Below are 25859 nucleotides of genomic sequence, written 5' to 3'. Positions count from 1 at the left end.
GAGCCTGAGCTCGAGAGTCCGCGAGCCACAACTACTGAGCCCGCGTGCTTCAACAATTACTGAAGCCCGCGCTCTGCAACAAGAGAAGTCACTGCAATGAGAGGCCCGTGCACCACAATGAGAAGTCTCACTGCAATGAGAGTGGACCCCGCTCACTGCAACTAGAGAAAGCCCGTGTGGAGCAACAAAGACCCAATGCAGCCAAAAATCAATCAATCAATTTATTAAAAAAAAAAAGATTCTGGGCTTCCACTGCTGGGGGCGAGGGTTCCATCCCTGGTCCGGAAGTTCCACATGCCACACAGTACAGCCCAATAATATTAGTAGTAACAATAGTAATAATAATAAATCAAACCTAAGGACAACCATACGACCAGTCAACTAGGCTTTCCCAAATAAAGGAATTACTACCTAAGCTAATAACTTATTTGCTTTACTTTCACCTCCTCTCTAGAAGTCTTCCCCTGGCTCCTGTCCAGAGTGCTCCTATGACTTCTGGTTTGTTTCTGTTCAATTTGAATAGACATTTGCTCAAATAAACTCTTAAAATTTTTTTTTTTTTTGCAAACGTGGACCTCTCACTGTTGTGGCCTCTCCCGTTGCAGAGCACAGGCTCCGGATGCACAGGCTCAGCAGCCATGGCTCACGGGCCCAGCCGCTCCGCAGCATGTGGGATCTTCCCGGACCGGGGCACGAACCCGTGTCCCCTGCATCGGCAGGCGGACCCTCAACCACTGCGCCACCAGGGAAGCCCAAACTCTTAAAATTTTTAATGTGCCACAGTTTATCTTTTACCAGGCTGTAGTTCTCACTACTAAAAGGTGATGTAGAGTAGGACAAAGCAAGAGGAAAGGAAACCTCACTCTCCTCCATTAAATTTTAAGCTGCCTGAACAAAAGAACTTGTGTTCTATTTTGTATTATTACCCAGCATGCCCTATACATATTAGAAATCTATCGAAGTAATACTGGTACTGGTGTTCACTGCCACAATTGTTTACTGAGTGCCCCCTATGGCTCTAGGGATACAACGATGCACTAGACCAATACAATCCCTACTCTCAGAGCTTATAGTGTACCGTGAGAGAGACAGTACATTCGTTCCTTCAGTATCCCTCAGGGGATTGGTTCCAGGTCCCTTATATAAAATAACATAGTATTTGCATATAACCTACATACACTGTCCTTTATACTCTAAGTCATCTGTAGATTACTTATAATACCTAATACCATGAAAATGCTATGTAAATAGTTGTAAATACAATGTAAATGCTATATAAATAGTTTCCAGCATATGCAAATTCAAGTTTTGCTTTTTGGAACTAACCGGAAACTTTTTTTCTGAACATTTTCCATGTGCGGTTGGTTGAATGCATGGATACAGAACCTGAGGACGTGGAGGGCCGACATTAAATAGACTAGGCATGTGCAATGCAGCTTAATGAATATTATGATAATGGAAATTCACCACATAGGAGGCCTTTGTACTTGCAAGCTCAAAGATAATTTCCCAGAGCAAATAACAGCTAAACTTTAGACTGAAAAGGAGCAGAAGAGAGTTCAAACAGGAGAGGAAGTATTCCACATAGAACTGCATGTGTGAAGGCCTGGAGGGGAAAGAGGATACACTAACTTTACAAGTGTAGAGAAACAAAGTATAACTGGAACATGTATGTCTGGGAGAACTGGGAGGTGGGGGGGAGGAGGAGAGGAAAAAGGAGGAGAGATACAAAGGAAATAAAGCTGAAAGGTTAGCAGAAGCCATATTGTGAAAGGCCTTATTAGAAAATACCACTAAAAAGCTGTATTTGAATATATCAATACATATAACATAATGTATAGACACTAAAAAATTTTATGAAGACCTCTTCTGGATACTCCCTGACAAAACAGTGGAGATAATACATAGTACAGGGAAAGCTCAATAACAACAAATAACCCAATTAAAAAATGAGCAAAGGATGTGAATAGATACTTCTCCAAAGATGATACAAAACGGCCAATAAGCACATGAAAAGATGATCAACACCACTAATCACTAAGGAAATGGAAATCAAAACCACAGTGAGATATCAACTCACATATATTAGGATGATGGCTATTCAAAAAACAGAAAATAATAAGTGGTGACAATGACACAGAGAAACTGAAACCCTTGTGCACTGTTTGTGGGACTGTAAAAGGGTGCAGGTGTGGGAAAGAGTACACCAGTTCCTTAAAAAGTTAAAAACAGAATTATCATGATCCAGCAATTTCACTTCTAGGTATACATCCAAAAGAATTGAAAGAAGGTTCTCACAGAGAGATTTGTGCACCCATATTCATAGCAGCACTAGTCACAACAGTCGAAAAGGGGAAGCAACCCAAGTGTCCATCACAGATGGATGGATAAACAAACTGTGGTATATAAATACAATGGAATATTATTCATCCTTAAAAAGGAAGGAAATTCTGATGCTTGGATATACCTTGAGGACACTATAGTATATGAAATAAGCCAGTCACAAAGAGACAAGTAATGTATGATTCCACCTACAGGAGGTATCTAGAGTAGTCAAATTCACAGAAAAAGAAAGTAGAATAGTGGTGGCCAGGGGCTTGAGGAAGGGTAACTGGGTTGTTGTTTAATGGTTACAGAGTTTCAGTTTTACAACATGAAACAGTTCTGGAGATTGGCTCAACAACAATGTGAATACACTTAACACCACTTAACTGTATACTTAGAAAAATGATAAATTTTATGTTATAGGTTTCTAACACACACACACACACACACACGTTCCTTGTATCCAATACCTACCTTTCCAAAGAGAATCAATGCATGATTGTCTTGTTTCACCTCCTCACCTGAAGTATAGTTGATTTACAATGTTTCAGGAATACAGCAAAGTGATTCACTTTATTTATGTGTATATATATACGCATATATATTCATACACTTTTCAGATTCTTTTCCATTATAGGTTATAAGAAGATACTGAACACAGTTTCCTGTGCTACACAGTTGGCCCTTGTTTATTTTATATATATATTTATATTTTATATATATATATATATATACACACACACACGTGTGTGTGTGTGTGTGTGTGTGTGTGTGTGTGTACCTTAATCCCAAATTCCCAAGTTATCCCTTCGCCCTCCACCTTTCCCCTTTGGTAACCACAAGTTTGTTTTCAGTGATGCCACTGGTATGTTTTAAAGCAATTCTCAGATATCTTATTTCACCCAAAAATACTTCACTATATTTTGCTAACAAATATTTAGTTTACAGGAAAAAAATGCCATTACCACAGCTAACAAAATTAAATAATATTAATATTTTTATTATATTTGTTATGGTGATCTGTAATCAGTGATCTTTGATGTTACTACTACCACTGCTGAAGGCTCAGATGATGGTTAGCATTTTTTAGCAGTAAAGTATTTTTAAAATAAAAAAAAAGTCTACAGATAATAAATGCTGGAGAGGGTGTGGAGAAAAGGGAACCCTCATACACTGTTGGTGGGAATGTAAATTGATACAGCCGCTATGGAGAACAGTATGGAGGTTCCTCAGAAAACTAAAAATATTGAATACAATTACCATATGATCCAGCAATCCCACTCCTGTTAATATATGTGGAAAAGACAAAAACTCTGATACATGCACCCCAATGTTTACAGCAGCATTATTAACAATAACCAAGTGCTCATCACCAGAAAACTGGTTTAAGAAGATGTGGGGGGTGTGTGTGTGCATGTGTGTGTGTATACACACATAATGGAATATTACACATATACATATATATTCCATTTGTAACAACATGGATGAACCTAGAGAATATCACACTAAGTGAAGTCAGAGAAAGACAAATTATATGATATCACTTATTGTGGAATCTAAAAAATGATACAAATGAACTTATTTACAAAACAGAAACAGACTCACAGACATGGAAAACAAACTTATGGTTATCAAAGGGGAAGGGGGGGTATAAATTAGGAGTTTGGGATTAACAGATACACAATACTATATATAAAACAAATAAACAAGGACCCACTGTATAGCACAGGGAACTATATTCAATGTCTTGTAATAACCTATAATGGAAAAGAATCTGAAAAAGAATATACATGTATGTGTGTGTGTTTATAGATTTAAAACAATCTGTTTGCTGTAACCCGACACTAACAACATGGTAAATCAACTATATCTCAAAAAAATATATACACATATCTTTATAAGGTTTTTTGGTCAAATCAGGTCCACATGTTGCATTTGGTTATGTCTCTTAAGGGTGGAGAATATTAATACCATGGAAAATTGTTTTTAAGTGAAAAAAGGAACACAGGAATAGAAAATACAATGTTGAGATTGGTTCAAGGTGGCAGGGTAGAAGGATGTGCACCGGAACCACAACTAACTGCTGAGCAATCATTGACAGGAAGACACTGGAACTCACCAAAAAAGATATCCCACATCCAAAAACAAAGGAGAAGCCGCAATGAGATGGTAGGAGGGGGGCAATCACAATAAAATCACATCCCATAACTGGTGGGCGACTCACAAACCGGAAAACAATTATACCACAGAAGTCCACACACTGGAGTGAAGGTTCTGAGCCTCACGTCAGGCTTCCCAACCTGTGGGTCTGGCAACGGGAGGAGGAATTCCTAGAGAATCAGACATTGAAGGCTAGTGGGATTTGACTGCAGGACTTCGACAGGACTGGGGAAACAGAGACTCCACTCCTGGAGGGCACACACAAAGTAGTGTGAGCATCAGGACCCAGGGGAGACTGAACCACACCTACCTGCTAGTGTTGGAGTGTCTCCTGCAGAGGCAGCGGGTGGCTGTGGCTCACCGTGGGGACAAGGACACTGGCAGCAAAGTTCTGGGAAGTACTCCTTGGTGTGAGCCCTCCCAGAGTCGGCCATTAGCCCAACCAAAGAGCCCAGGTAGGCTCCAGTGTTGGGTTGCCTCGGGCCAAACAACCAACAGGGAGGGAAGCCAGCCCCACCCATCAGCAGTCAAGCAGATTAAAGTTTTACTGAGCTCTGCCCACCAGAGCAACACCCAGCTCTACCCACCACCAGTCCCTCCCATCAGGAAACTTAAACAAGCCTCTTAGATAGCCTCATCCACCAGAGGGCAGACAGCAGAAGCAAAAAGAACTACAATCCTGGGCTTCCCTGGTGGCGCAGTGGTTGAGAGTCCACCTGCCCAGGTGAAACGAGTTTGTGCCCTGGTCCGGGAAGATCCCACATGCCACGGAGCGGCTGGGCCCATGAGCCATGGCTGCTGAGCCTGCGCGTCCGGAGCGTGTGCTCCGCAACAGGAGAGGCCACAACAGTGAGAGGCCCTCGTATTGCAAAAAAAAAAAAAAAAAACCAAAAAAACACTACAATCCTGCAGCCTGCGGAACAAAAACCACATACACAGAAAGATAGATAGACAAGATGAAAAGGCAGAGGGCTATGTACCAGATGAAGGAACAAGATAAAACCCCAGAAAAACAACTAAATGAAGTGGAGATAGGCAACTTCCAGAAAAAGAATTCAGAATAATGATAGTGAAGATGATCCAGGACCTCGGAAAAAGAATGGAGGCAAAGATCGAGAAGATGGAAGAAATGTTGAACAATACAATACAGAGATGAACAATACAATAACTGAAATAAAAACTACACGAAAAGGAATCAATTGCAGAATAATTGAGGCAGAAGAACAGATAAGTAACCTGGAAGACAGAATGGTGGAATTCACTGCTGCAGAACAGAATAAAGAAAAAAGAATGAAAATAAGTGAAGACAGCCTAAGAGACCTCTGGGACAACATTAACGCAACAACATTCGCATTATAGGGGTCCCAGAAGGAGGAGAGAGAGAAAGGACCTGAGAAAATATTTGAAGAGATTATAGTAGAAAACTTCCCTAACATGGGAAAGGAAATAGCCACCCAAGTCCAGGAATCACAGCAAGCCCCATACAGGATAAACCCAAGGAGAAACACGCCAGGACACACAGTAATCAAATTGGCAAAAATTAAAGACAAAGAAAAATTATTGAAAGCAACAAGGGAAAAACGACAAATAACATACAAGGGAACCTCCCATAAGGTTAACAGCTGATTTCTCAGCAGAAACTCTACAAGCCAGAAGGGAGTGGCATGACATACTTAAAGTGATGAAAGGGAAGAACCTACAACCAAGAGTACTCTACCTGGCAAGGATCTCATTCAGATTTGATGGAGAAACCAAAAGCTTTAGAGACAAGCAAAAGCTTTAGAGACAAGCAAAAGCTAAGAGAATTCAGCACCACCAAACCACCTCTACAACAACTGCTAAAGGAACTTCTCTAAGTGGGAAACACAAGAGAAGAAAAGGACCTGCAAAAACAAACCCAAAACAATTAAGGAAATGGTCATAGGAACATACATATCGATAATTACCTTAGACGTGAATGGATTAAATGCTCCAACCAAAGGACACAGGCTTGCTGAATGGATACAAAAACAAGACCCATCTATATGCTGTCTACAAGAGACCCACTTCAGACCTAGGGACACATACAGACTGAAAGTGAGGGGATGGAAAAAGATATTCCATGCAAATGGAAATCAAAAGAAAGCTGGAGTAGCAATACTCATATCAGATAAAATAGACTTTAAAATAAAGAATGTTACAAGAGACAAGGAAGGACACTACATAATGATCAAGGGATCAATCCAAGAAGATATAACAAATATAAATATATATGCACCCCACATAGGAGCACCTCAATACATAAAGCAACTGCTAACAACTCTAAAAGAGGAAATGGACAGTAACACAATAAATAGTGGGGAACTTTAACACCTCACTTACACCAATGGACAGATCATCCAAAATGAAAATAAATAAGGAAACAGAAGCTTTAAATGACACAACAGAACAGATAGATTTAATTGATATTTATAGAACATTCCATCCAAAAACAGCAGATTACACTTTCTTCTCAAGTGCGCACAGAACGTTCTCCAGGATAGATCACATCCTGGGTGACAAATCAAGCCTCAGTAAATTTAAGAAAATTGAAATCATATCAAGCATCTTTTCTGACCACAACGCTACGAGACTACAAATCAATTACAGGGAAAAAAACATAAAAAACACAAACACACGGAGGCTAAACGTTACTAAATAACCAAGAGATCACTGAAGAAATCAAAGAGGAAATCAAAAGATACCTAGAGACAAATGACAATGAAAACAAGATGATCCATAACCTATGGGATGCAGCAAAAGCAGTTCTAAGAGGGAAGTTTATAGCTATACAAGCCTATCTCAAGTAACAAGAAAAATCTCAAGTAAACAATCTAACCTTACACCTAAAGGAACTAGAGAAAGAAGAACAAACAAAACCCAAAGTTAGCAGAAGGAAAGAAATCATAAAGATCAGAGCAGAAATAAATGAAATAGAAACAATGAAAATAGCAGAGATCAATAAAACTAAAAGCTGGTTCTCTTAGAATATAAACAAAATTGATAAACCTTTAGCCAGACTCATCAAGAGGAGGGAGGACTCAAATCAATAAAATTAAAAATGAAAAAGGATAAGTTAAAACAGACACTGCAGAAACACAAAGCATCCTAAGAGACTACTACAAGCAACTCTATGCCATTAAAATGGAAAACCTGGAAGAAATGGACAAATTCTTACAAAGGTATAACGTCCCAAGACTGAACCAGGAAGAAATAGAAAATATGAGCAGACCGATCACAAGTAATGAAACTGAGACTGTGAGATGCAGAAAAAGTTGTTGACAAAATTCAACAACCATTTATGATAAAAACTCTCCAGAAAGTAGGCACAGAGGGAACCTACCTCAACATAATAAAGGCCATATACAACAAACCCACAGCAAACACCATTCTCAACGGTGAAAAACTGAAAGCATTCCCTCTAAGATCAGGAACAAGACAAGGATGTCCACACTCGCCACTATTATTCAACATAGTTTTGGAAGTCCTAGCCACGCTAATCAGAGAAGAAAAAGAAATAAAAGGAATAAAAATTGGAAAAGAAGTAGTAAAACTGTCACTGTTTGCAGATGACATGATACTATACATAGAGAATCCTAAAGATGCCACTAGAAAACTACTAGAGCTGATCAATGAATTTGGTAAAGTTGCAGGATACAAAATTAACGCACAGAAATCTCTTGCATCCCTATACACTAACAACGAGAGATCAGAAAGAGAAATTAAGGAAACAATCCCATTCACCACTGCAACAAAAAGAATAAAATACCTAGGAATAAACCTACCTAAGGAGGTAAAAGACCTGTACTCAGAAAACTATAAGACACTGATGAGAGAAATCAAAGATGACACAAACAGATGGAGAGATATACCATGTTCTCGGATTGGAAGAATCAATACTGTGAAAATGACTATACTACCCAAAGCAATCTACAGATTCAATGCAATCCCTATCAAATTACCAGTGGCAGTTTTTACAGAATTAGAACAAAAAATCTTAAAATTTGTATGGAGACAGAGAAGACCCCAAACAAAGCAGTCTTGAGTGAAAAAAATGGAGCTGGAGAAATCAGACTCCCTGACTTCAGGCTACTACAAAGCTACAGTAATCAAGACAATATGGTACTGGCACAAAAACAGAAACATAGATCAATGGAACAGGACAGAAAGCCCAAAGATAAACCCACATACGTACGGTCAACTAATCTATGACAAAGGAGGCAAGGATATACAATGGAGAAAAGACAGTCTCTTCAATAAGTGGTGCTGGGAAAACTAGACAGCTACATGTAAAAGAATGAAATTATCCCTAACACCATACACAAAAATAAACTCAAAATGGATTAGAGACCTAAATGTAAGAGTGGACAATATAAAACTCTTACAGGAAAATATAGGAAGAACACTCTTTGACATAAATCACAGCAAGATCTTTTTTGATCCACCTCCTAGCTTAATGGAAATAAAAACAAAAATAAACAAATGGGATCTAATGAAACTTAAAAGCTTTTGCACAGCAAAGGGAACTACAAACAAGACGAAAAGACAACCCTCAGAATGGAAAAAAATATTTGTAAACAAATCAACGGACAAATGATTAATCTCCAAAATATATAAACAGCTCATGCAGCTCCATATTAAAAAAACAAACAACCCAATCCAAAAATGGGCAGAAGACCTAAACAGACATTTCTCCAAAGACATATAGATGGCCAAGAAGCACATGAAAACCTGTTCAACATCACTAATTATTAGAGAAATGCAAGTCAAAACTACAATGAGGTATCAACCTCACACCAGTTAGAAAAGGTATCATCAGAAAATCTAGAAACAAGTGCTGGAGAGGATGTGGAGAAAAGGGAACTCTCTTGCACTGCTGGTGGGAATGTAAATTGATACAGCCACTATGGAGAACAGTATGGAGGTTCCTTAAAAAACTAAAATAGAATTACCATATGACCCAGCAATCCCACTACTGGGCATATACCCAGAGAAAACCATAATTCAAAATGACACATGCACCCCAATGTTCACTGCAGCACTATTTACAATAGCCAGGTCATGGAAGCAACCTAAATGCCCATCGACAGATGAATGGATAAAGAAGATGTGGTACATATATAGGATGGAATATTACTCAGCCATGAAAAGGAATGAAATTGGCTCATTTGTAGATATGTGGGTGGATCTAGAGACTGTCATATAGAGAGAAGTCAGAAAGAGAAAAACAAATATCGTATATTAACGCACGTATGTAGAATCTAGAAAAATGGTACAGATGAGCTGGTTTGCAGGGTAGAAATAGAGATACAGACGTCAAGAACAAACGTATGGACACCAAGGGGGGAAAGTGGTGGGGTGTTGGGGGGGTGGGGGTGGGATGAATTGGGAAATTGGGATTGACATATATACACTAATATATATAAAACAGATAACTAATAAGAACCTACTATATAAAAAATAAATTAAATAAAACTCAAAAATTCAAAAAAAAGGGTAAAAATAAAATCACTGCTTAAAAAAAGAGAAAATACAATGTTGAGTGGAAAAAAAAATCTGGACATTTACCGTAAAATTAGTTAAAATGTAAAAACAGACGAAATAATCTGTGATGTAGAAGTCAGAATAGTAGTTACTTCTAGGGGTTGGCGGGAGAGACTAAGTGAAAACGAGGTGGACACATATAGGGCACTGGCAATATTATCTTGATTTGAGTGGTATTTACATTGGTGTATAATTTGTAAAAATTCATCAAGTTATATACTTAAAATTGGAGTACTTTACTAAGTGGATGTTATACTTCAATTTACAAGTTCAGGCAAAAATACATTAAAAGTATCACTCTCACATACATACCCGAATGCCAAAATACTAATAATGGTTATCTCTGGGTGGTGAGATAAGCAATTTTCATTTTCTTTTCTAGGCTTTTCTATAGTCCCCCCAATTAAAAGAAAAATATTTTAAAATGAAGAATGTTGCTATTGAAAATTCCCTGGCCGTCCAGTGGTTAGGACTCAGCGCTTTCACTGCAGTGGCCTGGGTTCAATCCCTTTCTGAGAATTAAGATCCTGTAAGCCGCAGCATGGCCGGAAAAAAAAAAAAAAGAATGTTGCTATCAATTTTAACATCCCCTCTAAACATTCATTAATCTTCTCTCTTCTCACACTGATAAAAATATGCATAATTTTTTCTTCCACACAATTTGTCCTCCTGCTGGATTTCAGGTTTTGAACAGCCCTGTTACTGGTTAAATGAGTATTAAAATCCAACTTTTGACCCCTGGCTAAAGAAATATAGACCTTATATTTACACTCTGCATAATATATAGTTGTCTAAGTGCAATGCGCTTGTGTAAGCATGGGAGATACATGCGTACACACACACACACACACACACACACACACACACACCTTATTCTCAACTCAGCAACCAGTGCACTCCTCCCCACAAAAAGCCAGACACATCACTTATGCTCAAAATTCTGCCATGGCTACCCATCTTACCCAGAATAAAAGCCCAAATCCTTATGATGGCCAACAAAGTCCTAATTGTCTGGTCCTTTTTACGTCTCAGGTATCCTTTCCCACCACTCTTCCCCCGTGGACTTCACTCCACCTTAACCACATGGGTCATCTTGCTAGTTTCTGAATCCATCAAGCACACACCTATTTGCCTTGGGGCCTTTTCCACTAACAGCAATGCCAGTGAGTTCTTCCTTCACACAAATTAACTCCATTACCAAAACTTTGCTCAAATGTCCTCTTCTCAGTGACACCTATCCTAACTATCCTTTTAAAAATTACAAACTGTTCCACATCCCCATATACTCTTTTTTAAAAATTTTCTTTCTTTATTTATTTATGGCTGCGTTGGGTCTTTGTTGTTGCGCGTGGGCTTTCTCTAGTTGCAGTGAGTAGGGGCTATTCTTCTTTGCAGTGCACAGGCTTCTCATTGCGGTGGCTTCTCTTGCTGCGGAGCACGGGCTCCAGGCGTGTGGGCTTCAGTAGTTGTGGCGCACGGGCTTAGTTGCTCCGTGGCTTGTGGGATCTTCCCGGACCAGGGCTCGAACCCATGTTCCCTGCATTGGCAGGGGATCCTTAACCACTGCACCACCAGGGAAGCCCTCCCCATATACTCTTAATTGCCCTAACCCTCCTCTACTTTTTTCTCTTACCACAACGCTTAATCACTTTCTAACAAAAATCTCTTCTTTATCTATTCATACAGTTTCTCAACAATTTATTTACATGTTATTGCTTGTTTCCTCCCACCCTCAGACCCCACAAGAATCTAAGTTTCATGAGAGCAGGAATATTTGATTGTTTAGTTCATGGTTATATCCCAAGCATTTAGAACAGTGTGTGGCAACTAGCAGGCCAGGAAGAAAGGGCGGGGGGCGGGGGGGGGACAGGTGGAGGGGTGAGGAAGGAAGGAAAGAAAAAAAAGTCCAGTGGAAAGTTTAATGACATACATATAGATTAAAATTAGAAGGAAAATGGTGGTGACAAACGATATCTTATTAAGATTATAAATTAAAATTAGTGAAATATCTCAATTGAGATATTGAGTACTCACTCAGTAAAACTTCTATACTCAGCTGAATTCATCACAATTATTTTCATACACATTTATATTCCCCTATTATATAATAATGTGAGTAAACTACAAGTTGTGCCTGACCCCAAAACAGGTATTTATCTACAATTAGATTTATCGAGTAGATCTTACCAGGTAGATCATGACTAGTCCATCATAAATACTTAAACTCTACTAAATAGCAATCTGCCAAAATTTCAACTTACAAAACAAATTAGCAGGTTTTTCATTACAAGATTCACTACAGAATTTTTTTCAAGAGTTAGAACATTCAAAAGAATTCAATATAGCATGAGAAATAGAGTGAATCTTTGAAGACTGAAATTATCATAACTTCCTCCCAGGAGTCAATGGCATCAAACCCTTTATTCAGAAGAAACCTAATTCCTATTATTATAATTTATAATATTTTTCTTCTACACAAGAAAATCTCCCCTTTCCTCCTTCCTTGCCTACACACACACATATATATTAATATGACTGCACATTCATTAAAACTTTCATAAAGTTTTAAGTATGTACTTTTAGGTAGCCCAACATCAACTTAGAACTCTGAAGAAAGACATTCTCAAACTTCAATAATATACAGACCCCTTAAAAAAGGAGAATCGTTCCTGCAGTTTCCAGTTATTTACAAAAGTTGTAATCCTAACGTTATTTAAACCTACGCAAACACAAACTTTTTAAAAATTAATTTTTATCACAGTATAGTTGATAAACATAAACCTTTAAGTAAACTCTTTATGCACACAGATCTTACATAAATACAGAAAGTCAGATAAACCAAAAACCAAATACAAAACTTCTAAATAAAATTCAATTTAACACGAACACTTAAAAAATAAATGGCATGGTTTTGATGAATAAATCTCTGCTCACAACACAAAAATGGCACTAACTGAACCACCATAAGCTTCCTTTAAGATTGGAATGCCTGTACTACTAAATGGTAATAAGGCAGGTAAATTTTTCTCAGTTTCACATTATTATGAAACATTAATTCCTGATGCTAAAAAAGCATTTGGTCTTCAGTTAACTCAAAAGCATCTTATTCATTAAGACTAGTACTTCTATTCTTTTCCTTAATATTAGTCCCTAACAATCAAAACAGTAACACTTGGCACCACCAAAAACTAACACATATTCTAACCCCAGCATCAAGTGAAAGTATTCAATTATTACTCAGGTGATCCAGAACATGTTTAAGATAATCTACCATTGAAAATAAAACACTAAATTTTAAAATTGTAGAGCACTTTCAGACCTCATTTGATAATCATATGTTCACTGTATGATCCTGCCAGCAAATAGTGAAGAGTTTCCATTATCTGATAACCCATAGTCATCAGGAAGAAGTTTCCAAAGATAACTGTGGAATCATCTTCCAGAAAGGTTAAAAATAAATCAGATTCATCTGTCCAAAATGATTTCAGGACTGATGAAAATGATATACTCCAAAAGTTGGCTTTATTATTATTGCTGTTGTCATCACTGAAGCATCTGCATACTGTTTACCATGGTTCCCAGGAGCAACAAAATGACTTTAAAAGCCATAAAAAAACTCTTGCTCAGTTTCAGAACCCTAATACTCTTTTCTTCGAAACTATTGTAAGAAACTAAGATAAGGAATACTGATAAAAGGATACTAGTCGGGAGTTTGGAGACCTACATTCGAATCCTCACTTGTCACTAACTAGCTTTATAACCCCTTAGCTCACTCATTCTCAGCTTACTCATTTGTCAAATAAGAGGGCTGAATTAGATGTCTTCTTAAGATCTGCTAGTTGTAAATTTCAACCACTAAGATTAGCATTTCAGAATTCTATGATGACACTTCTGATATTAAAATGACACAAATCAAAACTAAAATAGCTCAGTTTTTCAAAAATGCCTTAGGAAAAAATTGTCTATCTTATTATGAGTAAAAATGTATATAGTTCTTAAAAGAATTCTATTTTACAGCTTTCTCATGAGAAAAAACTTATTCATTAAAGTTACAATTTAAAAAAATTTTAGAAGAAAATTATAATTAGAAGAACTCACATAAAGCTATGTAGCAGACACTGATGTGCTATCCAGACCTCCCTTCAGAAATGAAGGATTTATTGTCCAGCTGCTGTCAAACAGCCTTCACCTGTCAGGCCTTTTCAGGAATTGCCTCAGCTAAAGACAGCTGCATGCCCTAGCAGCCTTCATGGAGGGACTGATCAAAACAGGCGTATAAGGGCCCAGCACCCTGTCACAATTTTGGACAACTCCACAGGTTATCGCAGCTTCAGAGTTTCTCAAGGGGGCAACAGTGGCTTTTGTTGATAATACATTACAGCCCAATTTACCCCTTCTGCTTCCTTTCCATTCCTTCTACAGATGTTGATCCTAAGAACATTTCTGCATGCTAATCATAGTTAGCCTACCCAGGGACCCAACTTGCAGCCACTGGTGTTGAGAATGGTCCAAGAAAATAGGCTCTAAAATGAAGTTTTGGAGTTGGATCACCATCCACGTAGCCAGGCAGCTGGCAAAGGACACTATCACTGGTGATGACAGAACAGAAACTGAGCACAAACTGGCAGTGCAATGGCTAAAAGTTCCATTGTTGGTAAACTGGGTAGTTATCCAGTGGAAGAGAATGCAGATGTTGGCAAACTTTTTTTTTTTTTTTTACAGGACCAGATAGTATTTCATATTCTGCTTTGATGTTTTTGTTTTACAACTCTTTAAAAATAGGGCATGACAAAAACAGGCAGACACAAGAGTGGGTTTGGCCAGCAAGCCATAGTTTGCCGAACCCTGAACTTTAAAGGTGCAGTGTATCAGATATTTGAGAAATATAAGGAAAACAGTAATTATAAAGACCATGAAACTGGGTTTCTGTTGCTTTAAAAGCAATTGACTCGTTGGAAAAATATAACAAGAGGTTAAAATGAGTGACAGGGAATTAAAAACTAAATGTGAAAAAGCCAGAAGTTTCTTTGGTAGCATAAAATCTTTAAAAGCAGGAGGCCACAAAAGGCTAAGGGCCAAGACTTAATTGTAAGAGTGGCAGGGCTCCAAAGAAAGTTAAAGTCTCAATCTGGATAAGTCTGCTATGCCAAGGTTAAGGCCTGCATAGGAAAAGAGAACACATTGGAACCCTGAAAAAATGGGATAGAGAGATGGGTTGATTAACCTGAAAATTCTCAATCCCCAGTCTCCTTGAGCCCTCTGAGCTTGGAGAAGGAATCCACACATCCTTATTAAGTGCAACTGTTATTCTCATCAGCAAGAATTACCAAGTAAAGACCTCTGAAATTCTCTCCTTCATAAAAGCAATGAGAACACTGGCAAAAGCTGGGAGAATCAACTTTTTCAGAACTCTGAAAATTACAAAGAATTGAAGCAATCTGGGGAATGTTTATTCACCAAATAATGGCTGAATCTTGGTAACAACAGCAAGCTTTGTGGTGTTTAATTTACCCTATTTCCATTCTACCCCTTCCTACTTCTGTGAAAACCAACAGCCTGCAGTCATAGTGAATGTCAACAGCCACTGGGCGGGAGAGCAGAACAGGATTGGATCTTCTTAAAAGTCCCACTCCCAGAGAACTGTCATTATTTGACATGTCTGGTAGTTCCTTGGAAGACTCTACTACTACCAAAGTTGTCTTTATGTGGCCTGACTCTGAACTCATCCAGAGCAAACAGCCTTCTTTCTGGTCAAAAACAGTCAGAAGCAACTGTCAAACACTGCAGCTGCCTGAGATTATGGACAATATTTGGGGCAAACAATAGCATAATTAAAAAGCTTAAAAAGAAAAGCTGGGGAATGAGATGTCCATGGGGGCTTTGGAAAGCTCCAATATACTCCTGGGAATCCACACTCACACATAACCTGTGTAACTTCTCAGGAAAGACCTGAGAAAGCCCTAAACTCTCACCTCTGGCTAACCTTTAGGCTCTGCACAAGCAAGAAAAGAAAGCTAAGACAGAGTTGTAAATTGCCTAGCTGAGTGTTGAAGGCATGTCTCAACATACACATAGAGCCCCTTAGCAAAGACTGGAAGATTTACATGTTTCAGGCATCCAAGGAAACCTATGTCTATTCATTACTTTAACCACTAAGCTAACTGAGCAGAGACTTTAGTGACCACATAAAACAACAGAAAAACAGAGTTTACAGTATTAGTACCAAAAAAGTCACATAAATAAATAAAGAGATAATCAATCAATCTTGGGGAGAGGAGAAAACCTGATTTGTACAGTTGCTACATTATTTAAAAATGTCCAGTTGGCAAAAAATTAAAAGCATGCAAAGAAAGAGAAAGTACAGTCTAAACACACACACACACACACACACACACACAGGTGGTGGGCTCATGCAGCAATATCCCTGAGGAAGCCCAGATATTGAACTTACTAGACCAAGACTTTAAATCAGTTAATTTAAGTTTGTTAAAACAACTAAAGCAGGATATGAGAGCAATGTCTCACCCAAATTGACAATCTCAAGAGACAAAAATTATTTTCTAAAAAAGATCAAATAGAAATTATAGATTTGAATAATATAGTAATAAAATAAAAAATTCAATAGAGGGGCTCAATAGTACATACGAGCAGGCAGAAGAAAGAATCAGCAAACTTGAAAATAAGTCAACTGAGATTAGCCAGTCTCAGGAAGAATAAAGAATGAAAAAAAAAAAAAGATCAGAGACTCAGAAATCTGTGGGACACCATTAAGCACACCAACATACACATAAGGAAGAAGAGACAGAGAAAAGGATAGAGTATTTGAAGAAATTAAGGCCAAAAATTTCCTAAATTTGAAAAACACATTAATCTACACATCCAAGAGGCTCAAAAAACTTCAGGAGGATAAACTCAAAGGCATCCCACACTGACACACATTAACTGTTGAAAGCTAACAAAAAAGAGAAAAAAGCGACTCATCACAAATAAAGGATCGTTTCAAGACCAACAGCTGATTTCTCATCAGAAACCATGGAGGCAATGGGATGATATGCTCAAAGTGGTGTGGAAAAAAAAGACTGTCAACCAGTAATTCCATATCCAACAAGACTATCCTTCAGAATTGCAGGAGACATTCCTGATCAACAAAACTGAGTAAGCTGTTACTAGTAGACTTGCCCTAAAAGAAATACTAAGAGGAGCACTTCAGCTGAAATGAAATAACACTAAACAGTAATTCAAATCCATATGAAAAATACAGAGCACCAGTACAAGTAACTTCATAGGTAACTATTAAAAACAGTATACATGTATTTGTTTTTCTCTTTTTTTCCTATCTTATTTAAAACCAAAAACATCAAGCAATAATTAGAAAGATGGTTGGTAAGTATACAATGGATAAAGATGAAACTTGCAGGATAACAACACAAAGGAGAGGGAAGGGAATGGAGCTTTATAGAAAAAAGTTTTTATATGCTATTGTAATTGAATTGGTATTCAAACTAGATAAAATGGTAATGACAACCCCCAGAACCATGACTAAGAAAATAACAACAAAAACACAGTAAAAGGGGACTTCCCTAGTGGTCCAGTGGTAAAGAATGTGCCTTGCAATGCAGAGGACGTGGGTTGGATCCCTGGTCAGGGAACCAAGATCCCACATTCCAGGGGGCAACTAAGCCCGTGAGCCACAACTATTGAGCTGGCGCACCTCAACTAGAGCCCAAGTGCCGCAAACCACAGAACCAACATGCTCTGGAACCCGTGTGCCACAACTACAGAGCCCACATGCCCTGGAACCTGCAAGCCACAACTAGAGAAAAGAAAACCCACACGCCACAATGAGAGAAGCCCGCGCACCACAATGAAAGATCCTGCATGCCTCAACGAAGATCCCATGTGCCACAACGAAGACCCAACGCAGCCAAAATTTAAAAAATAAATAAATCTTTAAAAAAAATACAGTAAAAGAACAACAAGGAAATTAAAATGGTACGTTAAAAGATATCTGTTTAATACAAAAGAAAGCAGTTAAGAAGGAAGGGAGAAACAAAGGTACCTAATCTCAGCAGTGACGTCTTCCCCAAGGAACCTTTGAAATAGTAATCTCTTACACACAGATCCACTCCTTATCACTCTTCTCTCTGCTTTACTTTCCTCTATAGCACTTATCCTCATCTGACAAACCTTTCTTTCACTTATCCCCTTTCCTCTATAGCACTTAACCCTACCTAACAAACTTTTCTTTCACTTATCCTCTTTCCTCTATAGCACTTATCCCTATCTGACAAACAAAATTTTCTTCCTCGACCCACTAGAATTTAACCTTAATGAGGGCAGTTTTACTTTATTTATAGCTTTATCCTCAGTGCCCCCCACACAGCTACTGAGTGCTCAATAAACACCCAATAAATGAACAACCAGTAGAGATAAGCCTTATACGAAATGTCTCCCATTTTAAGAGTGGCCCAAGAAAACCAATATATGTCTACATGTACAATTTGTAGATTTAGTAGCAGGAATATAAAGAACTCCCCATCTGATAGGTTTGCTATTTTCTCTGTTAAGTAGGAGATAAAGACATCCTGCTGAGTCAGAGGGGGAGGTGGTGTTGTTGAAGATTTACAGAGAGTACCTAGCCCTGCACATTTTTGTTGAAATTAGTATCTAAATCAAATTCTGATATTATTGGACACGGCTGCCTTAAATCAGCAGTCATGTGATTTCATGTAAAACTGTACACCAAAATTTCATGCATTCTTATAACTTAAAACAAAAAGTGTTCACACTTTAGAAGGATCAGTAAAAAGAAATGAATGTGTAGAACTCAGTTTGAAAAGAGTGCCACACTAGATGAAGAGTTTATAAAATATATCAATTTTTTTTCCGCTGAGAAGATATTTATTAAACACAAATTTATATCAAGATTAACTTTTTTCAGGGCTTCCCTGGTGGCGCAGTGGTTCAGAGTCCGCCTGCCAATGCAGGGGACACGGGTTCATGCCCTGGTCTGGGAAGATCCCACATGCCACGGACTGGCTGGGCTCGTGAGCCATGGCCAATGCTGAGCCTGCGCTCCGCAACGGGAGAGGCCACAACAGTGAGAGGCCAAACAGATTAACTTTTTCAACCAGCTTTTAAGTGGACCTTTTCTTTGTTAAAAAAACGAATGGTATGAAACTATATGTTAAAGATGTTTCCATGATACCTTACATTTATATAGCACATTAGTTTTCAAAGTGCTTTCACATGCCATCTCATTTAATCCTCACAACACCCCTGTGAGGTAGGTACAGCAGGTATTATCATCCTCATATCAGGATGAGGAAACTGAGGCTGAGAGAGGTTAAGTGACTCGCCCGAGATCACACAGCTGATAAGTGGCAGAGCCAGGACAAGAAATCAAGTTTTCTGACTCCTCATCCAGAACTCTTTCCACTATAACTACTGCCCCCAAATATGAATAATGTACTGCATATCAAAATTGAAAGGTTATTGAAGTTCATTTCAGTGATACCTTAACAGTAAAGTTAAATGAGAAATACGAGAACAGTAGGTCTGATGGTTTTACCTGACATAATAAAACTGGTGCAAAACCACTTTTGTCTAATTACTTATAACCTTTTGGTCCAAATACATAAAATATGCAATATTTACAGCATTTTCCTTTTTTTTTTGTAAATACAATGCTTTAAAATACATTATAAAGCACCTTAGTTAAAACAGTCTACAAAGTACAGAAGAAGTAGGAAAATCCTACCCATACCACAGCTCACTAACCGAGTTATAATATGGACTCACCAATACCTCAGTTTATACCTTTACAAATAATGGATTGAGAAACAAATACTAAACTTATTTTTCTGATATTCATGTGTGGAAGCCTTAACCAAAACTTCAGGCAATGTCAACATTCTTTGACGTGTTTCCCCAATCTTAGATATTGGAGAGACAGGAATGAGAAATACTACTTTGATTCTTTTTACAGTATTAATAATGGTTTAAATTGATTTTTAACACTAATAATCATTTTTTAAAGAAAATTAAAATGACCTACATAAATAAGGGCAGTTCCAACTACAGCAGAAACATTCTTAGCAAACTTGATCAAACATTTCAATAAATTTCATGGGACGTGATTCACAAAAACAAAGTACACACTGCCAAACAGTTAGTAACACTATCCAGTTGTGGTGTATAATGCAAACCTCCAGATGAAGGTGGAAGTAGCAAATGGATTCATCTTCATTCATGGTTAGTTGAAAAAAACGCTTTATCAAAAACTGTATCAGAACTTTTTCTGAAACTGTATTTCAGTATTTAGCCTTCAATTAGACCTGCTATGTGTTTATTTTAGGTGATGTGTAGGTTGTGTCCAAACAGGAGGTTGTAACTCCCACCAAAATTTAACCAGGAAAAAAAAAAAAAGGCTGAAACTTAAACTTCCTAGACCACTGACATATCAGCCAGAATCTACTTCCTTGACATCACTGTCTGTATTCTAACTCGGTTTAATACAAACTGTCTTATACACCCATCAGCAATCCAAGTTGTGGAGCTGAGAACTAAGGTGAAGACAGTCAAAGTTGTAGTTCAAGAATCTAACTGCCACACCTTGTACTCAGTTCGATTTAGGGTAAATCTTTTCATAGAAAAAGTTCTGTGCAAGGATGCAGAGGTCTCCATCTTTTTTTTGTACAGCATGGGCTCTGATAAATTGGAACTGCTTTAGTGCCAACTCATAGAACTCTTTCTCCATTTTCCAAATGTCAGACTGCTGTAGTTTTGCAATGGTTTGTTTAGTAGGGAGTTTCTTCTCTGTGGTTTTCCTAAGGTGAGATTTCTTTCCTGTATGATAGCGTTCTGTAGCACCCCTGAAGAACCAGGGCGAAGCTGCCTCCAATAACGTGATAAAATCTTCAAGCTCTTCAGTAACTCCCACCAGAAACTATTCATTAACTAGGTTATATTTGGCTTGATCCATAGCCCACCTGCTTCCTACATTCCAAAATTCTGAGTTGTGGTCACAGAAGAATGGGATTTGAAGCCAGAGCTTCTCTGGAGCACAGTCTGAGCTCCCCTCAGCTACACATTCATCAAAGGTCTTTTTGTCCCCTTGTTTTTGTCTTCTTAACCCCAGTCTATAACCGTCTCCAAATCTCAGAAAGAGTAAGAAACTAGCCTCTCAATAGGATCCCGTATGACATTAATGTAAATTGGCTTCTTCTTCACACCAAATTTTGCAAAATCCAAAACAGAAAGGTGCCTATGATAAAACCCTGGTTTCATCTCTTTCCAGGAAGTTATATTCTTTACAAAGCACACCTGATCTTGCAGTGACATTACTGGATTATTGTCGGTAGTGTTGATGTGAAGAACATGGTATTTATTCTTTACACATAGATCATAAGCAATATTGGTAAAAGAGGTGCTTGCAGTTTTGGGGACTCTGTTATAAATGACCACCATGTCCTCTTCTTCATCTAAAGCTGCATCTTGCTAGGGGCTATCCATCGCATGTTGCTGCTCAATCTCTCGAACTTCATGTCTTGCAATAGCCCTTTCTAGCTTCAACTGGGACTCCTCCAGTTTCTGGATCTGGTTCTCCAAGAAAAGCATTGCCACTGCGAAGGCCACCATCATCAGCAGCTGAAACTTGGACGGCATCATCCTGAGGAGCCCCGGGAAACCTGCTGCTCGCAATCAAGACATACCGCAGGGGGCGGGGATAGGGGCCCAGGAGGCAAGGGAGATGCCGGGAGGAGCCCACCGAGCCAGAGAAAGGCAAGGAGAGCGCGAGAGCAAGAGAACCACCGAAGCGACCCCCCTTCTCGCCTCCCCAGCCCCCCGCCCCCAGGCGCCAGCACCTACACCGCCGGTACTGCTTCTCCTCGGCCGAGGAGGCTTACGCCACGGCTGCCCCCACAAAAGCCCGCGCAGCAAACACAGCGCAAAGCGGCTGCCCGGCTCTCGCCTCCCTCTACTGCCTCAGTCCCCGACCCCCGCGCCCGCCTGCCTGCCCGCCTCCCTCTCTCCTTTGCTCGCGGCCATGCTCTGCTCTCCTCCACCAGTGCTTCGGCTGCAGCTGCACCGTCCTTGGCCCCTGGATATATCAATTCTATTAACAAGTAAAAATCAGTTATATCAATAGAAGTGAAAACAGAGTCTTGAAGAGGTATCTGTACACCCATGTTTTAGCAGGATTATTCACAATAGCTAAAAAGTGGAAGCAACCCAACTGTCCATCAGCTGACAAACGGGTAAGCAAACTGTGGTAATGCATATAATGGAATATTATTCACCCTTAAAAAGGGAGGAAATTTTGACACACGCTGAAACATGGATGAACTTTGAGGACATAATGGTAAATAAAATAAACCAGTCGCAAAAAGACAAATACTGAATTATTTCACTTACATGAGGTACCCAGAGTAATCAAATTCACAGAGACACAAAGTAGAACGATGCTTACCAGGGACTAATGGGACAGGGGATAGTTATTGTTTAATATGTATAGAATTTCAGTTTTATAGCATGAAAAGAGTTTTGGAGATGGACTGTGGTGATGGTTGCACAATATGAATGTACTTAATACCACTAAAGTGTATACTTAAAATTAATTAAGATGGGGCTTCCCTGGTGGCGCAGTGGTTGAGAGTCCACCTGCCGATGCAGGGGACACGGGTTCGTGGCCTGGTCTGGGAAGATCCCACATGCCGCTGGGCGGCTGGGCCCGTGAGCCATGGCCGCTGAGCCTGCGCGTCCGGAGCCTGTGCTCTGCAATGGGAGAGGCCACAACAGTGAGAGGCCCGCATACCACAATTAAAAAAAAAAAAATTAAGATGGTAAATTTTGTTGTGCATTTTACCACAATAAAAAACTGGGGTGGGGGGGGGAAGGGACTTCCCTGGTGGCACAATGGTTAAGTCTCTGAGCTCCCAATGCAGGGGGCCCGGGTTCAATCCCTGGTCAGGGAACTAGATCCCAAATGCATGCCACAACTAAGAGTTCGCATGCCACAACCAAGGAGCCGGTGAGCCACAACTAAGACGTGGCACAACCAAATAAATTAAAAAAAAAAAACTGGGGGGTAAAGTCAGTTATTTTAATATGTATTAAAGGGCAGTATAAATGACATACTGTTACTTTTAAAAGAAAAAAAAACAACTTTTTTCTTTAGAGACTGAATTTAAATAAAAAGAAATTTATACCAGATGCCATGTATTTGTTTATACCAGACAGCACAACAGAAGCTAAAGGTCTGACATACCATTGGCTTAGAGAAGGGGACTTAAAAAAAAAACTGAACCTGGTTTACAAAAACTAGTATTTAAGGACACCAGAAACAGTGAAAACAACAGCACAGAACTAAAGGACACTACAAACCAGAAAGATACAGTATGGCTACAGGAATAACTGAAGAAAAGTCAAGGAGCTAAAATTTATGTAAGGCTGGTAAACTGGAAATAAGAATCTAGGGAGAAAGTGACCACAAATGGAAGACATAAGAAATAAAAAATTCTGGAAAGAACTAACAAGACTTGAAGAAAACTAGAGTCCAAAAAGTTCAGCAGAGACAGAATATTATCCTGCAGGTAGCCTCTAAACAAAATGCAACACAAGAATAGTAAATTATTTCTATATAGATATAATTTGAAAAAATGACAATGATGGACATTTGAGACTGAAAGAAGTCTATACAAGAACTCAGAGAATAATAACTGAGAGAACCAATTACAAACAGTTAAAGATTTAAGAAAACAAGCCTGTGGAAAGGCTAAAGATTAAAATTCCAGTCAATGACTTTTAAAAACTAATATTAGGAAGAAGGCCATTCTGGAAAAAATGGAATGAAAATGAGTTTTAAGAAAAGCGGCAAAAAGGGTCACAGCTACCATCTAGCCTTACAGTACTTTACTTTTTTTTCTTTTCTTTTCTTTTTTTTGCGGTATGCGGGCCTCACACTGTTGTGGCCTCTCCCATTGCAGAGCACAGGCTCTGGACGCGCAGGCTCAGCAGCCATGGCTCACGGGCCCAGCTGCTCCGCGGCATGTGGGATCTTCCCGGACCAGGGCACGAACCCGTGTCCTCTGCATCGGCAGGTGGACTCTCACTGTGCCAGCAGGTAAGCCCCAGTACTTTACTTTTAAATACAGACAGGCAGTCAGTGGTCACCAATATGTTAGGACAGCATGAGGTAAGAAAGAAGGGAAGCAAAAGAAAAACAAGAAATTCAGAGAAAACTGACAATTAAGGGAAAGAAAACTTCAACAACAAATATATATATTAAATAAAAACAATACCATTCTTTTTAAAAATTCAAGTAAGAAAATACATTTACAAATTCAAGATAACAGGATTGAAAAATATAGTTGAAGAAAGTATCTCAGAAAACAGACCAAAAAGAGAAAATCAGGAAACAGAAGAAAAATTTTAAATCAGTAGGTCCATCATCAACTGAACAAAAAAGTGCCCTAAGGACTCAGGACTACAATAACCCTTCTCAAAAAAGATTAGTACTGCCTCTCCCAAGGGGGTGTTTGGAAATGTCTGGGGACATTTTTAGTTGTCCCCAAAACTAGTGGGTTATTCTGGCATTTAGTACTGGGAGCCAGGGTGCTCAAAGCCCCATAAGCACAATACAGTCAAACACAAAAATGGTACTACCTAAATGCCCACCATGCCCTCTACTGAGAAATAATGGATTACGGAGAAAAAGAATTCTCTCAATGCCTGATACGATATGCATTTTCATAAAATTTAACACCACCAGTATAAACAAAAGATACCTAGAAAAAAATTCAAATCACATACAAAAAAAAAAAAGGATCAAGAAACTGAACAGCGGGCTTCCCTGGTGGCGCAGTAGTTAAGAATCCACCTGCCAATGCAGGGGACACGGGTTAGAGCCCTGGTCTGGGAAGATCTCACATGCTGTGGAGCAACTAAGCCCGTGTGCCACAGCTACTGAGCCTGCGCTCTAGAGCCCACGTGCCACAACTACTGAGCCTGCGCTCTAGAGCCCATGTGCCACAACTACTGAAGTCTGTGCGTCTAGAGCCCATGCTCGGCAACAAGGGAAACCACTGCAATGAGAACACAACGAAGAGTAGCCCCTGCTTGCCACAACTAGAGAAAGCCCACACAGAGCAACGAAGACCCAATGCAGCCAAAAATAAATAAATTTATATAATCAAACTCTTCAAAAGCAACATTGAAAGTTCAAAGACAAGAGAAATGTCTTTGAAATGCTGATGGAAACTTATTTCCAGCCAAACTACCAATCAAGTGTGAAAATAAAATACAGATTTTTTTAAAAAAGATACAAGTCCCTAAAATTTACCTCCTATGCAACTTTTCTCAAGAAACAACCAGATAACATATTTCAGCCAAACAAAGGACTAAATATGCCAGGGCAGGAGGCAGAAAGGGAGCCAGTGGGAAAAGAAAGGGGGTGGGGTGGGGGTGCAGGGGATTCCCTTTTTGAAAAGACTACAGAAGTTACAGAATAATAACTCTGCAACAAGTCTTAAGAACAAGTCTAGATCAGAGCAAGGAGAATGACAGTTCTGAAGTCAAGTTCTCCCCACTCCAATCCCTCCATACAAGAGGCAGAACCAACAACACATGTGATGTGCTTGAGTTTGAAAACCCCGACAGATTTCTAACACCTTTTGGAAAAACAGCAATAGATACATAGAAAAATAAACAAATAAAAAATGGAGGCAAGTAACTCCAAGAAAAACAAAAAGTTGTGCAGAAAAGGAACAGTATTCACAGTATACTTTTTGACTCACAAATTATATTATACA

General features: G+C 38.9%; 1 protein-coding gene and 1 pseudogene across 6 annotated transcripts in view; both read right to left on the bottom strand.

The window, feature by feature from the left end:
* The window catches only part of STRN3 (striatin 3), a 114415-nt gene that overhangs the window by 73976 nt on the left and 14580 nt on the right, over positions 1–25859 (bottom strand). The gene's annotated exons all lie outside the window — the stretch shown is intronic.
* On the bottom strand, positions 11934–22019 carry LOC137224908 (heparan sulfate 2-O-sulfotransferase 1 pseudogene; annotated as a pseudogene).

Source organism: Pseudorca crassidens, chromosome 1, assembly GCF_039906515.1.
Source record: "Pseudorca crassidens isolate mPseCra1 chromosome 1, mPseCra1.hap1, whole genome shotgun sequence".
In the NCBI taxonomy this organism is placed as follows: domain Eukaryota; kingdom Metazoa; phylum Chordata; class Mammalia; order Artiodactyla; family Delphinidae; genus Pseudorca; species Pseudorca crassidens.
The sequence above is the reverse complement of the archived record's forward strand: the minus strand, read 5'-3'. Positions and strand labels throughout refer to the sequence as shown.